Source organism: Carcharodon carcharias, chromosome 1 (assembly GCF_017639515.1).
Source record: "Carcharodon carcharias isolate sCarCar2 chromosome 1, sCarCar2.pri, whole genome shotgun sequence".
Taxonomy (NCBI): domain Eukaryota; kingdom Metazoa; phylum Chordata; class Chondrichthyes; order Lamniformes; family Lamnidae; genus Carcharodon; species Carcharodon carcharias.
Window position 1 is genome coordinate 115,876,566 of NC_054467.1, and position 14,155 is coordinate 115,890,720.

General features: G+C 46.0%; 1 non-coding gene across 1 annotated transcript; it reads right to left on the reverse strand.

Annotated features, from left to right (window-relative positions):
* Positions 1 to 7,465: 7,465 nt before the first annotated feature.
* Positions 7,466 to 7,572, reverse strand: LOC121285740. Its single transcript, XR_005944765.1, has one exon. It is a non-coding gene; the product is annotated as a U6 spliceosomal RNA (small nuclear RNA).
* Positions 7,573 to 14,155: the final 6,583 nt, after the last annotated feature.

The following is a 14,155-nucleotide window of genomic DNA, read 5'->3' on the forward strand; positions in this document are numbered from 1 at the left end:
CCTGGGTGTTCTCATCAATAAGTCACTTAAAACTAATATGCAGATGCAGCAAGCTATTAAGAAGACTAATGGTATATTAGCCTTTATCGAAAGGGGATTTGAGTACAGGAGCAGCGAAGTCTTACTTCAATTTTATAGAACCTTGGTTAGACCACATCCAGACTATTGTGTGCAGTTTTTGTCCCCTTACCTTAGGAAGGATATTATTACCATAGAGGGAGAGCCATGAAGGTTCACCAGAATTGTTCTCGGGATGGTGGGACGGTCCTATGAAGAGTTTGGGGAAACTGGGATTGTATTGTCTAGAGGTTTGAAGAATGAGAGGTGATCTCATTGAAACCTCTAAAATACTTAAAGGGATAGACAGGGTAGATGCAGATAAGAAATTTCCCCTGTTGGGGAGCTTAGAACCGGGGGACACAATTTCAAAATAAGGGGGAAGCCACTTAGGACCAAGATGAGGAGAATTTTTTTTTTACTCAGAGGGTGATGAATCTTGGGAATTCTCTATCCCAGAGATGTGTGAAAGCTCAGTCATTGCGTATGTTTAAAGCAGAGATTGACTGATTTCTAAATACCAATGACAAACTGGTGTGGGAAAAAGGAACTGAATTGGATGATCAGCCATGATCGTATTGAATGGCGGAATAAGCTCAATAGGCTGAATGACCTGTTTTTATGTTCCTCTGTTCCTATAAAATGAAGAACTGATTCCCAACAAAATGAGATAACTTTAGGTTAATTAACTTCTTCAAAAAGAGGCTGTTGGTAACAGTGGAGGTCTTGTGGCACAGTGGGTAGTGTCCCAGCCCCTGAGCTAAAAGCTCTTGGTTTGGGTACTATTCCAGGACTTGGTGGCCAAGGAAGGTGTGTCCATAACAGCTGGCCAAACAGGTTGATCGTCAACCTGCAAGTCCTTTCAACATGTCTTTGACAAGTGGTAAGAACAGGAGAGTCTCCTGTTCAGCCATGCTTGATGCAGAGTGGTGCACACAAGCTATAGCCTCTGGCGACCTGTTCCAGGGAAAACAAGCTATGAAATACAGATATAAGCATGTGCCTTGTCTGCCTCACACATCTCTAGATGTGGTCAATCTTGTAACAGTATTAGAAGTTATAGAAACAGGGAAAGTCAATAGTTCCTGGACTGACAGGATAGATGTGGGGAGGGGCTGCAGATTGCAGGAGATCATAGTTGAAAAGGTGGACAATATGTACATATTGCAAAAGATGTTGCTTTTATTATACTTGGACAGAATGGGAATTGCCTTGAACCCAGCACTTCAAAGAGCATGTTGCAGAATCACACAAACTTAACAGAACCCGCAAGAATTTCTGCTCATCTGAATTAATTGTATGAAAAAAAAGGTTGACTCTGTTACAATTATTTGATCCTTTTGGAACAATTATTCTGCAGCAATGATCCTCCCTGTATGATTGTTCTCTATATTCTCCACACAGGCTAATCTTTACTCACACGAAATGAGGAAAATAACCCCCATTTGGTGGTTTCACTTTATTAATTTTTGGGATCAGAAAACATTTGGGCAGCACCTATCCTCATTAATTCACTAATGTCCTTTAGGGAAGGAAATCTGCTGTCCTTACCTGGCCTGGCCTACTTGTGACTCCAGAACCACAGCAATATGGTTGACTCTTAAATGCCCGAGCAGCTGTATAAGACCACTAAAATGTCAATAAGGAATGAAACCTGATGGAGCGCCTGGCACTGACCTAGGCACCGGAAACGACAATGGCAAACTCAGCCTTGTCGACCTTACAAAGTCCTGGGGACTTGTACCAAAATTGGGAGAGCTGTCTCACAGATTAGTCAAGCAACTGTCTGACATAGTCATACTTACAGTATCACACCTTACAGATAATGTCCCAGACATCACCATCACCCTCCCTGGGTATGCCCTGTTCCACTGGCAGGACAGACTCAGCATAGATGGTGGCACAGTGGTATACAGTTGGGAAGGAGTTGCCCAGGGAGTCCTCAACATCGACTCCGGATCCCATGAAGTCTCATGGCATCAGGTCAAACATGGGCAAGGATACCTCCTGCTGATTACCACGTACCGCCCTCCCTCAGCTGATGAATCAGTGCTCCTCCATGTTGAACACCACTTGGAGGAAGCACTGAGGGTGGCAAGGGTGCAGAATGTTCTCTGGGTGGGGGACTTCAATGTCCATCACCAAGAGTGGCTGGCTAGCACCACCAGACCTAGCTGGGTGAGTCCTAAAGGACATAGCTGCTAGACTGGGTCTGCAGCAGCTGGTTAGGGAACCAACAAGAGGGAAAAACCTATTTGATCTGGTCCTCACCAATCTACCTGTCGCAGATGCATCTGTCCATGACAGCATCAGTAGGAGTGACCGCTGCACAACCCTTGTGGAGAAGAAGTCCCATCTTCACATTGAGGATACTCTCCATCTTGTTATGTGGCACTACCACTATTCTAAATGGGATTGATTTTGAACAGATCTAGCAACTCGAAACTGGGCATCCATGAGGCATTGTGGGCCATCAGCAGTAGTAGAATTGTACTCAAACACAATCGGTAACCTCACGGCCCAGCATATCCCCTGCTCGACCATTACCACCAAACCAGGGAATCAACTTTGGCTCAATGAAGAGCGCAGGAAGGCATGCCAGGAGCAGCACCAAGCATACTTAAAAATGAGGTGTCAACCTGGTGAAGCTACAACACAGGACTACTTGTGTGTCAAACATCATAAGCAGCAAGCAATAGAGAGGGATATGCGATTCCACAACCAACGGATCAGATTTAAGCTCTGCAGTCCTGCCATGTTGTGAATGGTGGTGGACAATTAAACAACTCATTGGAGGAGGAGGCTCCACAAATATCCCCATCCTCCATAATGGGGGAAGCTCAGTACATCAGTGCAAAAGGTAAGGCTGAAGCATTTGCTGCAATCTTCAGCCAGAAGTGCTGAGTGGATGATCCATCTCGACCTCCTCTGGCGGTCCCCAGCACCACAGGTACCAATCAGCGGCCAATTCGATTCACTCCACATAATTTCAAGAAACGGCTGAAGGCACGATGCTGTGAAGGCTTTGGGCCTTACAATATCTTGGCAATAATACTGAAGACATGCTCCAGAACTTACCGTGCCCCTAATCAAGCTATTCCAGTGCTGCTACAACACTGACATCTAGCCAGCAATGTGAAAAATTGTCCAGGTGTGTCCTGTGCACAAAAAGCAGGACAAATCCAACCCGGCCAATTACCGCCCCATCAATCTACTTTTGGTTATCCGTAAACTGATGGAAAGGGTCATCAACAGTGCTATCAAGCTGCACTTGCTTAGCAATAACCTGCTCACTGATGCTCAGTTTGGGTTCCACCAGGGCCACTCAGCTCATGCCCTCATTATAGCCTTAGTACAAATATGGACAAAACAGCTGACCCACAGATGTGTGGTGAGGGTGACTGTCCTTGACATCAAGGCAGCATTTGACAAAGTATAGCATCAAGGAGCTCTAGCAAAACTGGAGTCAATGGGAATCAGGGGGAAAACTTTCTGCTGGTTGGGGTCATACCTAGCACAAAGGAAGACGGTTGTGGTTGTTGGAGGTCAGTCATCTCAGCTCCAGGACATCACTGCAGGAGTTCCTCAGGGTAGTGTCCTCAGCCCAACCATCTTCAGCTGCTTTATCAATGACCTTCCTTCCATCATAAGGTCAGAAATGGGGATGTTCGCTGATGATTGCACAAATTTCAGCACCATTTGCGACTCCTCAGATACTGAAGCAGTCCATGTCCAAATGCAGCAAGATGTGGACAATATCCAGACTTGGGCTGACAAGTGGCAAGTACCATTGGCAACACACAAGTGCCAGTCAATGGCCATCTCCAACAAGAGAGAATGTAACCATCGCCCCTTGATGTTTAATTATATTAGCATCATTAATCCCCCACTATCAACATCCTGGGGGTTGCCATTGACCAGAAACTGAACTGGACTAGCCATATAAATACTGTGGCTACAAGAGCAGGTCAGAGGCTAGGAATCCTGTACTGAGTAACTCACCTCCTGACTCCCCGAAGCATGTCCACAATCTACAAGGCACAAGTCAGGAGTGTGATGGAATACTCCCCACTTGCCTGGATGAGTGCAGCTCCCACAACAAAAAAGAAACTTGACAACATCCAGAGCAAAGCAGCCCGCTTGACTGGCACCACATCCACAAACATTCACTCCCTCCACCACCAACTCTCAGTAGCAGCAGTGTGCACCATCTACAAGATGCACTGCAGGAATTCACCAAGGCTCCTCCTACAGCACCTTCTAAACCCACGACCACTGCCATCTTAGAAGAACATGGGCAGTAGATAGATGTGAACACCAGCAGTTCAAGAAGGCAGCTCACCACCACCTTCTCAAGGGCAATTAAGGATGGACAGTAAATGCTGACCCAGCCAGCGAAGCCCTCATCCCGTGACTGAATAAAAAAAAAGTCACAATGCTTAGTGAGTCTGGGTGGGTAATTGAGAAATCTGTGGAATCTCTCTTGGTTAGATCTGCCATTTATTGTACAATGTGGTGGGTTCGACCATAGTTTGCTTGTTAAGTCACATGTGCCTCAGATTCACCCTGAATGTTAGAGTGTAAGATAGATATTGTAAATTGTTTTATCGTTCTGACATTGGACAATAAAGTTTATTTTTTTTGATCTAAACCCATGGAATCTTGTGGCTTTATTCACTGGGCAAGTGCTATGAATATCAAACATAAGGTGGAATAGTCCCAGATATGCACTAAGTGCAGTAGTGGGCTGGAAAAAGCCCATTTTATCCTCCGGATGCAATGGCAGCTTTTCACGCTGCATCGTTCCAATCCCACCTCATTAATCATGCGTTCCCAGGAAACACGCCATTTCGATGGCAGGCGGGCTGTCATTCACCCATCACGCCATCCCATCATCATGCTGGGCACCATATTTAAAGTGCAGCTTCCAGTCCACAACTGCTGCAAGGAACACATGGCCGCGAAAGGCAAGAAGGCTGCTGTCCCCAGGTTTAATCATGCATATCTTGGATGCCTTTTGGACACCGGTGAGGCCCGCCGTGATGTCCTCTACCCCTGTCCTGGCTTCAGGAGGGGCAGCAACACCACCAATCTGACTTGGGAGGCGGTGGCAGCGATGGTCAGTGCCAACGCCCTACAAAAGAGGATAACCACCCAGCGCTGCAAGAGGACGAATGATCTCCTCCGTTCCACTTGGATAAGTCACTCTTTTCATCACTCTCAACTCACGCACTCACAAATCCATCAAGCATCCACAGGGACCTCACTCGCTGCCAGTTCAAGAGACATCACCATTCACTCTCTCACACACACCGTCATTGTCCTCATCCCATCCATAGGACCACTCACCACCCATACATGCCAGGCACACTTATCATCTAGCCTGGCAGGTGTCCTGCTTACAGTCCCTCCATCTCTATTCATGCAGGACAAGCTGGCACATAACAACAGGGACCCTGCTCTCATGCCCATATGTCCGTCCTTGCCGGCTGTAATGTTCCAGTGAAGCTCAACACAAACTGGAGGAACAGCACCTCACCTACTGATTGGGCACTTCACAGCCTTCTGGACTTAACATTGAGTTCAACAAATTCAGATTGTGAACTCTCTCCTCCATCCCCACCTCCTTTCCGATCCCCCTTTTTTTCTAATAATTTACATATCTTTTAGATATATTTTTATTTTCCCACCTATTTCTATTATTATTTTAAAATTTATTTCCATCCATTGTTTTATCTCCACACTTTAACCTATTTCGATCCCTTCCCCCTACCCCATCCCCACTAGGGCCATCTGTCAATTGCTCATCCTGCTTTCCACCCTTAATATCACCATTAGTTCATCCTTTAGCTAATATCACCATCGTCAACACCCCTTTGTCCTTTTGTCTATGGCATCCTTGGCAATCTTTTCTTTGCCTCCACCTATCACTGGCCCTCTATCCAGCTCTGCCTGCCCCACCCCCCTCAAACAGCTTATATTTCACCTCATTTCTATTTTTCTTTAGTTCTGATAAAGAGTCATACGTATTCGAAACGTTAACTCTGTCATCCTTTCCACAGATGCTGTCAGACCTGCCGGGTTTATCTAGCTATTTTTGTTTTTGTTTCAGAGGTCGCAGACTGGTGGAGGAATGCCTGAAAATAGAACCATCCAGCTGGTTGGTGAGGATATGGACCGGTCTTGTGCTGAAGGTCAGGTTGGCAGGATTCTACCAAGTGAGGATCCAGCAGTGCAACATCCATCAGACAGCCATGCTGTGAGTGATGTGTCCTGCTCTGCAGTTCCCTGCCATACACTAATTATCTCCTCTTGCTTCCGCAGGCACATCTGGAAAACATCCGGTGGAGTCCATGACCCAGGGCCTCCAATCAAGCCCCGAAGACACATCAGAAGAGGAATCTGAAGACACCCTCATGGAAGTCCCATCAAAGCGCTCACCTACACCCTCCACCAGCGCAGAGAAACACACCTCAGTCGGACCTAGCTTTAGAGTAACCTCAGGTTCACAGTCTGGTGAGCACATCGCACTTTCTGATCCACAGCAGGCGGCAGCAGGGACTTCCCGGGTGTTTGGCACTCAGAGGACTGCTGGAAGCCAGAAATCTGCTGAGTCCAAGTCAGATGAGGAGCATCTGGACTCAGTCATACCTCAGCTACTGAAGCTGCAAAGGCAAGCTTGGGAACATCAAGAAGCGATGTCCGCTGCACTCCTCAGATTGTAAGGAGGAGTCCATTTGCCTTCAAGCTGAGGTGATAGCGCCAGCATGCCAATGCACTGAGGTCAACGCTAGTAGGATGGCAGCCGCCATGGAGACCTTGGTCCAGGACATCACTCCTGCACTGCTGCGCAGGCTCAACTCAATCGCTGATGCCATAGTTGGCTTCCAACTGTGTGTATGCAAGAGGGGTGCGGGGCAGCTTGATTTCACTCCAGCTTCCCCTTCTCCTCAAGGAGTCAGCCAGAGGCCCTCAGGAACCAACAGGGAGAAAGGTCAGCAGGTACACACCCTGGCCCATCCATCCAGATGACTCCGAGAGTGTCTGCCCCATCCGAATACCCTCTTCCTGTGACCCAGCAGCTCCAGCTCTGCAGGCCGAGGAGGGAGCCACTGCCACACAGCAGGACCCCAAAAGCAGGCTGGGGCCCACCAGGTCTCAGCCCTCCAGAGGATGCCTGACAGATAAGGTGTAGCAGTCAGCAGGCTGCCTCCACCTCCGCTGTGGACATCGGGGGAGCACCAAGACGTAGCAGCAGGGTTAAGAAGATGTAACTCTTATAGAGTCAAAACAATTAGACTAAATTAACAAAATTGGGATAAATCAGGCACAGCCCCTAATTCAGGTCAGCTGTAAAACCAAGAACAAAGTTTAAAGGAAACTTACAAACTTTAAATTAAAATGTAAAAAAAATATGGATCGCTTCACGAATTTGCTTGTCATCCTTGCGCAGGGGCCATGCTAATCTTCTCTGTATCGTTCCAATTTTAGTATATGTGCTGCCGAAGCAAGCACAGATTGTACAGCCTGGACACGGGTGTTAATCACTTGTACATAATGTTCACTATTGCAAATAAACTCCCAAGAATGTCTCCTTCCCTATGGCTCCTTGTTCTGATGAGCAGTGCTCTTGTCACTCAAATGTGAAACCTTGGTTCCTGCACAAGATAAAGGCAGGTGTCTCAGTCCAGGGCCTCTTCCTCGGGCTCTGTGCAGCCTTCAGATCAAACTGATGGTCCGGCTTCACACTCGCTGGACACATTACTGATGCCTGCACCTCAACGGTGCTTGTCATTGCTGCCAGAATGTAGTAGGCAGGTGCCACAGAGTTCCATCATTCTCTCTGTGTGACCTCAGCATCTTTGAGGTGAGGCTGGCCCCATCTCTTCAGCATCTGTGACCTGTGATGCTGTGCTCCTGAAGGGCTCAGGTGCTGAAGGCGGACAAAGGATCAGGTACATTTGAACTTTCACGTCTGGGTCTCCATGATATGACCCTGATCACAGAGCGCACATGAGCTGCCCTCAGCCAGACAGGAGTCAGACATTCATAAAGGCAATGTGAAGATCTATAGAGTGCCCTCACTGCATGTCATCATCACCCTCCTGGAATCAAGTGACTATCAGGGCCTCAGCTGTATCTCCATTACAAGAGCCATATCACAGAGGGTATGTGCGCTGCCATAAGCCAGACTGGAGTCAAAAGTTCATAGATGCAATGTGAGGATCTATGGTGTCTCCTCACTACATGTCATCATCATCCACCAGAATCTAGCAACTATGAGGGCCTTCCAAGCATGCCTGCCCCGTCTGGCCAATGCAATGGCCTCTTCGCCGTCATCTTCGCCTTCGAGAACATTCAGCGAGTGGAAGCCTTTGCAGTTGACATTGTTGACCGCTTGTTGCCATACAGATCTGAGCGCCACATGAGTGCATTCAATCGCACCCTGCACCCATGGGAAACCTGAGATCTGGGCAAACCCATTGTTCTTGCATCCTGGCTTTCCTGGTCCCAGGTGAAATGCACAAAGTTGTGTGCCTTCGCGAAGATGGCATCCATGACCTCATGGATGCATTTGTGGGTGGAGGTTTGTGATATCCCACAGAGGTCACCAGAGCCCTGAAAGGAGCCACTGGTGTAGAAATTGAGCGGCATGGTCACTTTCATGGCCATTGGCAGTGGATGCCCTCCATGTCCCCATGGCGTCAAATCATGCAGCAGCTGGCAGATGTGACCGACCAGTTCCCCAGATATGCGCAGTCTTTGGCGGCATTGGTTCTCGATCATCTACAGGGATGAAATGTGGCATCTATAGACCCTGGGTCTAGCTCGGCTCTCTGTGGCTCCTCAGTGGTGTGTGCAGGAGCTCCAGCCAACCCTTCTTCCTGAGAGTGCTGCTCCTCCCTCGGCCCAGCCAGGTGCCTATGTTGCTCTCTTATCCTTCGCCTCTGCTATCTGCAAGCCCCGAGGTATACTGCTAGGTCACCAGTCTCCATGCTCCTGATGTACTTCTTCTGCAGGATGAAAGACAGAGATGTGTGTGTTAGCTTGGGCTTTCTAAGAACCTGTTTTGGTTAAGTCTGAAGGCCCCTTAATACAGCCCAGAGAGTGCTGGCCACCACTTGGATAGCCAGAGTTTAGTGTGCTGGATGGCTGCCCGAAACCCCACCCACCTCCGACTCACTCCACCTGACCAATCAGCCGCAGCTTTGCCCACTGGACTGCATGCTGTGCTCTCAGCTCAGGCACAGGCATTCTCCTAACCTGCACTACAAGGCTGAACCATCAGGGAGACTGGTCCAAACCGGGATGATGACATGGCAAGGGGCTGTGAGCAAGTCCATCAGTGACTGCTCCATGGCCAGATTTAGCAAGGAGATTGTACAATATGCGTAGTTGTCCAACTGTTCTGCAGTCCACTAAAATACTCATTAGTTTGCAGTCTGTGCCCAAGGGGTGAAAAGCTCTGGAGCATTTGGTGGCACTTTCATGTCTCTGTATTGCTTGCGTGGGCAGATAAGCTAGAGGCCTGATTGCAAGCATGTCAATGTGGCTGCGCCTGAACTGTCTCAGCTGCAGAGGAATGATCACTTTATACAAGATTTCCCTAATGCGTGGCCACTTCCCTCCCCCACACCCCGTATGTGCTTGTGCACTACGATCATCTGCAATGCAGCTCTTAACCACCACCCCCCCTCACCACCCAAGCCACCTCAACCACAGTGCATCCCCTGCCTCTCCCAAGTCACCTCAACTGCAGGGCATCCCTTGCCCTGGCACCGCACTGTCATCCAGCTGGGAAAAAGTGGCTTGACTCTGCCCTCGCCTGAATGTGCAGTGTCTCTTCCTTGAAGTCCAACAGGTGACCCACAGTTTTGCTGGACAACGTTACAGTACACACCTCCGAGTTCCCCTCAAAGTGCAGCTCGCCAGATGCTGCTGTGATCCAGTGTGGGGGATGTTTCCAGTGAGCTGGGATTATAATGATATGCTGATGTATTACAATAAAGTTCCTGATGTCTGACCCCGGGAAATGCGGCCCGCCATTGACGGGCAGAACAGACGATTGCAAACTGGTTTCACAACGTTGTGGAACCGATTTTTGGTCTCTTCGCCATATTGTCTGCTCACGCCGCCAGTGGGCACAGAAAGTTCCGCTCTTTGTCTGCTTTAAACGACAATTTACTGGTCCCTAACTGGATTGTACTGAATATTTGGGGTCTGGTCCAGGATCATAACAAGGCATCTTTGGAACCATATACCAGGATGACTCACAGCCTTCCGGAATGGATTGAGAAAAGCTTTGTACTGTATCAATAAGGATTTTTTTTAAAGTTAGAACATTGTTTTCAGGCTATATGGTCAAGATAATTTTAAAAATTTATGTATCCCAATGAACTGTACTAAAATACAGAAACCACTACAACCTTCAGTAATATGGCTGCTTAAACAATGAACTATAAAACATCCTAAGGTGCTTTCACAAACAGGCATAAGGAAAACATGCCGAGACAGGTAAAGAAGGGAGGTGTGACCAAAAACTTGGGGTTGAAGATATGGATATTGGTAATGTGTCTAGGAGGAAAGGGGAGCAGAGACGGAAAGAGTTTTGGGAGGGAATTTAGAAGAATGTGACCCTGGTGACTGAAGGTTTCTCTAACATTGATGGAGGATGATGAAGAGCAGCACCGGGAGGTGGGATGGGTGATGTGGAGGGAGATGCACAGATAGTTGCACAAATCAAAAAATAAAACAAAATATACTAATTTATGTGATAGTGAATGATAATACTGCGAGAGGTTGTGTACTCGACCAGTTTGTTTCAACAGCTTTGAAACATTTTATATTGCATTCTCACCTGGATTCTGAGCTCTGCAGTATTCAGAAGTTCCTGTAATTTCTGACATTGGTTTTTAAACTCATTCACCATTTGACATTTGACTTCCATTTCACTCTCCAATTTCTTCAGTTTTAGCTGTAAGGCTATCTCTTGAGCTTGAAGACTTTTTTTTTGTTCTATTTGCCATTGTTTCAGTGTTTCAGTCACCGATTGCTGGAGAGCTTTTTTCAAAGTTTCCAGTTCCTTTTGATGCGAGACCTGTAGTTTACTCACTTTTTTCTCAAAATCTGTAGTTAGTCTCTTTTTCTCAGATTTTAGGATTTCTAACTCTTGATTCAAACTTTGAATATCCAGTTTGTGCTTTTCTTCTATCTTGATTTTTTCATCAAAGCAGCACCTCAGTGCTTTGCATTTTTCCTGAAGGTTTTCTGACTCTTGGTTTACTTTCACAATCTCTGTTATTGCTGACTGTTTATCCTGTTCCAACCTGCATTGAACTTCCATAAGGTGCTGGAGATTGCTTTCAAATTCCTTCTTAATGTCAAGCATCTCCCTGGACAGTGACATTATTTTTTCTGCATGTTCTCTCTCCAGGTTCTTTTCCCGCTCCTCCACCTGCTGCTTGTAAACCTCAAAGTCAGCCAAGACTTCCTCCTTATGTTTCTTGTTCTTCTGCAGGGTATTTTCAAGGGATTGAATTTGGTGCCGCAAGTCCATTTCTTCTCCCATTCTGTTTTTGTACTGTAAGATCTTTCCTTGTGTCTCAGCAATGACATGCTGGATCTCCTCCTGGTGAGCTTCCTTAATAGCCTGCAGGGAAGCCTCATACTCATCACTTTTGGTATTTAGTGCATATATAACCTATTAAGAACATAAAAATAAATGTTTAGTGGTTAAAAATAACATGATGACAAACATCTGAAATAAAAACAAAATATGCTGAAAGTCAAGTGTGGAAAGAGAAAAGTTAAGGTGGAATTTTCCATCAGAACCCTCTGTTGTTTGGAGGTGATGGGTTTTCTGATTTCTTTTGTGTCTGGATCCTCGCAGTGAGATGGTTGAAGTCAGGAACTCAATGGGTAAAGGGTCACGCTTGGTATTCCTGAGTGGAACTCCAATTAGCTGCACATCCTTTGCCAGCTTGAAAATGTTTTCTGGAGCACAGATCATATCATAAGTTTAATTTCACTCCAGCACCACTATGTGTGTGATTTACAGAGCTGACTGCGTGACTGGGCACTGCCAGTGAGCAGTGTTGCTCAGAAGGAGTGCAGGTTGCAAAATTGAAGGCTTGAAGCCTTAAATTATCTGTCCATTGGTGGTGGAAAGTCACAGACTGTGAGCCAATATCTCAGCTTGCACTGCCTGCAAGTCTGCTCCAAGCTAAGAACTGTAACTTACAGAAACAGTCTTAGTACAAGCAAAACATTTTTTTTAAGATAGTGTAGGGCACTGACAGTTATCTCAGGTTATCTCTGGAATGTGTGAGTACACAATATCCTTTCATTATAATAGAAGAAAGAACATGCATTCAAATAGCACCTTGTCATGTACTCAGGATGTTCAGAGCACTCCACAACCAAAGCGGTATGTTTGAACTGCTTTCTATATTTTTAGGTACGTAAATGCAACAGCAAATTTGTACATAACAAGGTCTCACAAAAATCAACTGAATGGCCAGACACCTGTGCTTTTGGTGATGTTATTTGAGGGAGGAAGGTTGATCAGGTTAAATCCCTGCTGTTTAAAAAAGTAACACCAAAGGATCCTTCATAGTTACCTGGACAATATAACAGCGCCTTAGTTTAACATTTTTACATTCTAACCTGTAAAATTGGTCCATTTCTAAGAACCTAATTAAAGTTATCCACTGAATTATTTTTTGTGTTTTATACTCAAAGGCTTCAGCCTCTCTCAAAAGCTTGCCTTAGTCTTGTCCGCAGCTGTAAACCTGTGGGCTGAATTAGAGCACTGCACCTAATTTTCCAGCATTTATCAGTGCTGTTCAGTTGCACTGATAACACATTTTCCTTTAGCTTCTTCCACTTCCTACTCAGTTTTGAAAAACAAGAGGACAAATGTTTAAAGTCCTATTGAGGTAAAACTCATGCTAAGTTTTTTTTTAAACAGAGAGGCTATACGTCTGATTGTGCACTTATCATAGCAATGGTTCACGCTCAATTAACTCTAGGAAGCATCTGAAACTGAATGAGACAGAGAGAGAGTTAGAGAAGGTTATGAGAGAGAAAAAGGGAAATGGTGGAGGCGGGGGTGTGGTGGTGGTGGTGGGGGGTGGGGGGTGGGGGTATATGGAACCAGGTAATAAATATGGAGAATGGAAGATGAGAGAGTTTTTCTATATTTAATATTTGTTCAAATTTCACAATAAGATTGAATTTTCAAGTTAACGAATTATTGCATCACTGTTTTGATGACAGAAAAGGAAAATGTTAATTGCTTATACGTGCGATACAGAAATTCTAATTGCTATGAGACAAAAGGTGGAGGATGAGAGACAGTAACTTAGGGATTGAACAGAGATAGAGAGATGGTCACAAAAAGGAAGAGTGCCAGACAGATTCTTTCTACATTCTAACCTGATTTTGTTGAAAAAACACATTTGAGTTTGAAAGTAAACAAAGCCCCTTTGAGGGAAACAAAGAGGAAGGGGAGTGTAAGGGGGAGGGAAAAATAGAAACAGAGCGAGGGTAAGTATGGTCCCTGGTCTGTCACCGCCTGCTATTGGTGGAATAGAGTGAAAGTGGGCAGTGCGAATGAAAGGGTGAGGGTGAGGTGAGCAAGGGGAAGGAGATGATATAGTGGTTGAGCAGATACATCAAAAAGAATGATGTAGTGATAGATGTAAGAGGTAGGTAGACAATTGGGTAGGAGCCATGAAGTGGGGAACGGAATAATAGTTAATTGCAAGATTGAATGGAATGGAAGTTGCTGATGGCTATTTAATTCCGAACACATATTCTTCACCTTTACCTGAAAAGAATCACATAGTTAAGTGGAAGAAGAGAGAAAGACAGAGGAACATTATGAATGCAGAGGCAGGTAACAGATCACAATCTCTGGCTTATTGTGTGAAAAGCCAAGCAAGAAACCACTTGGAAGAAGCACTGAGAAGAAACAAGGGCAAAGTATGTACTCCCACTACCTTAAACATTCACTCCCTCCACCACAGACGCACAATGACAGCAGTATGTACCATCTACAAGATGCACTGCAGCAACTCACCAAAGCCCCTTCGAC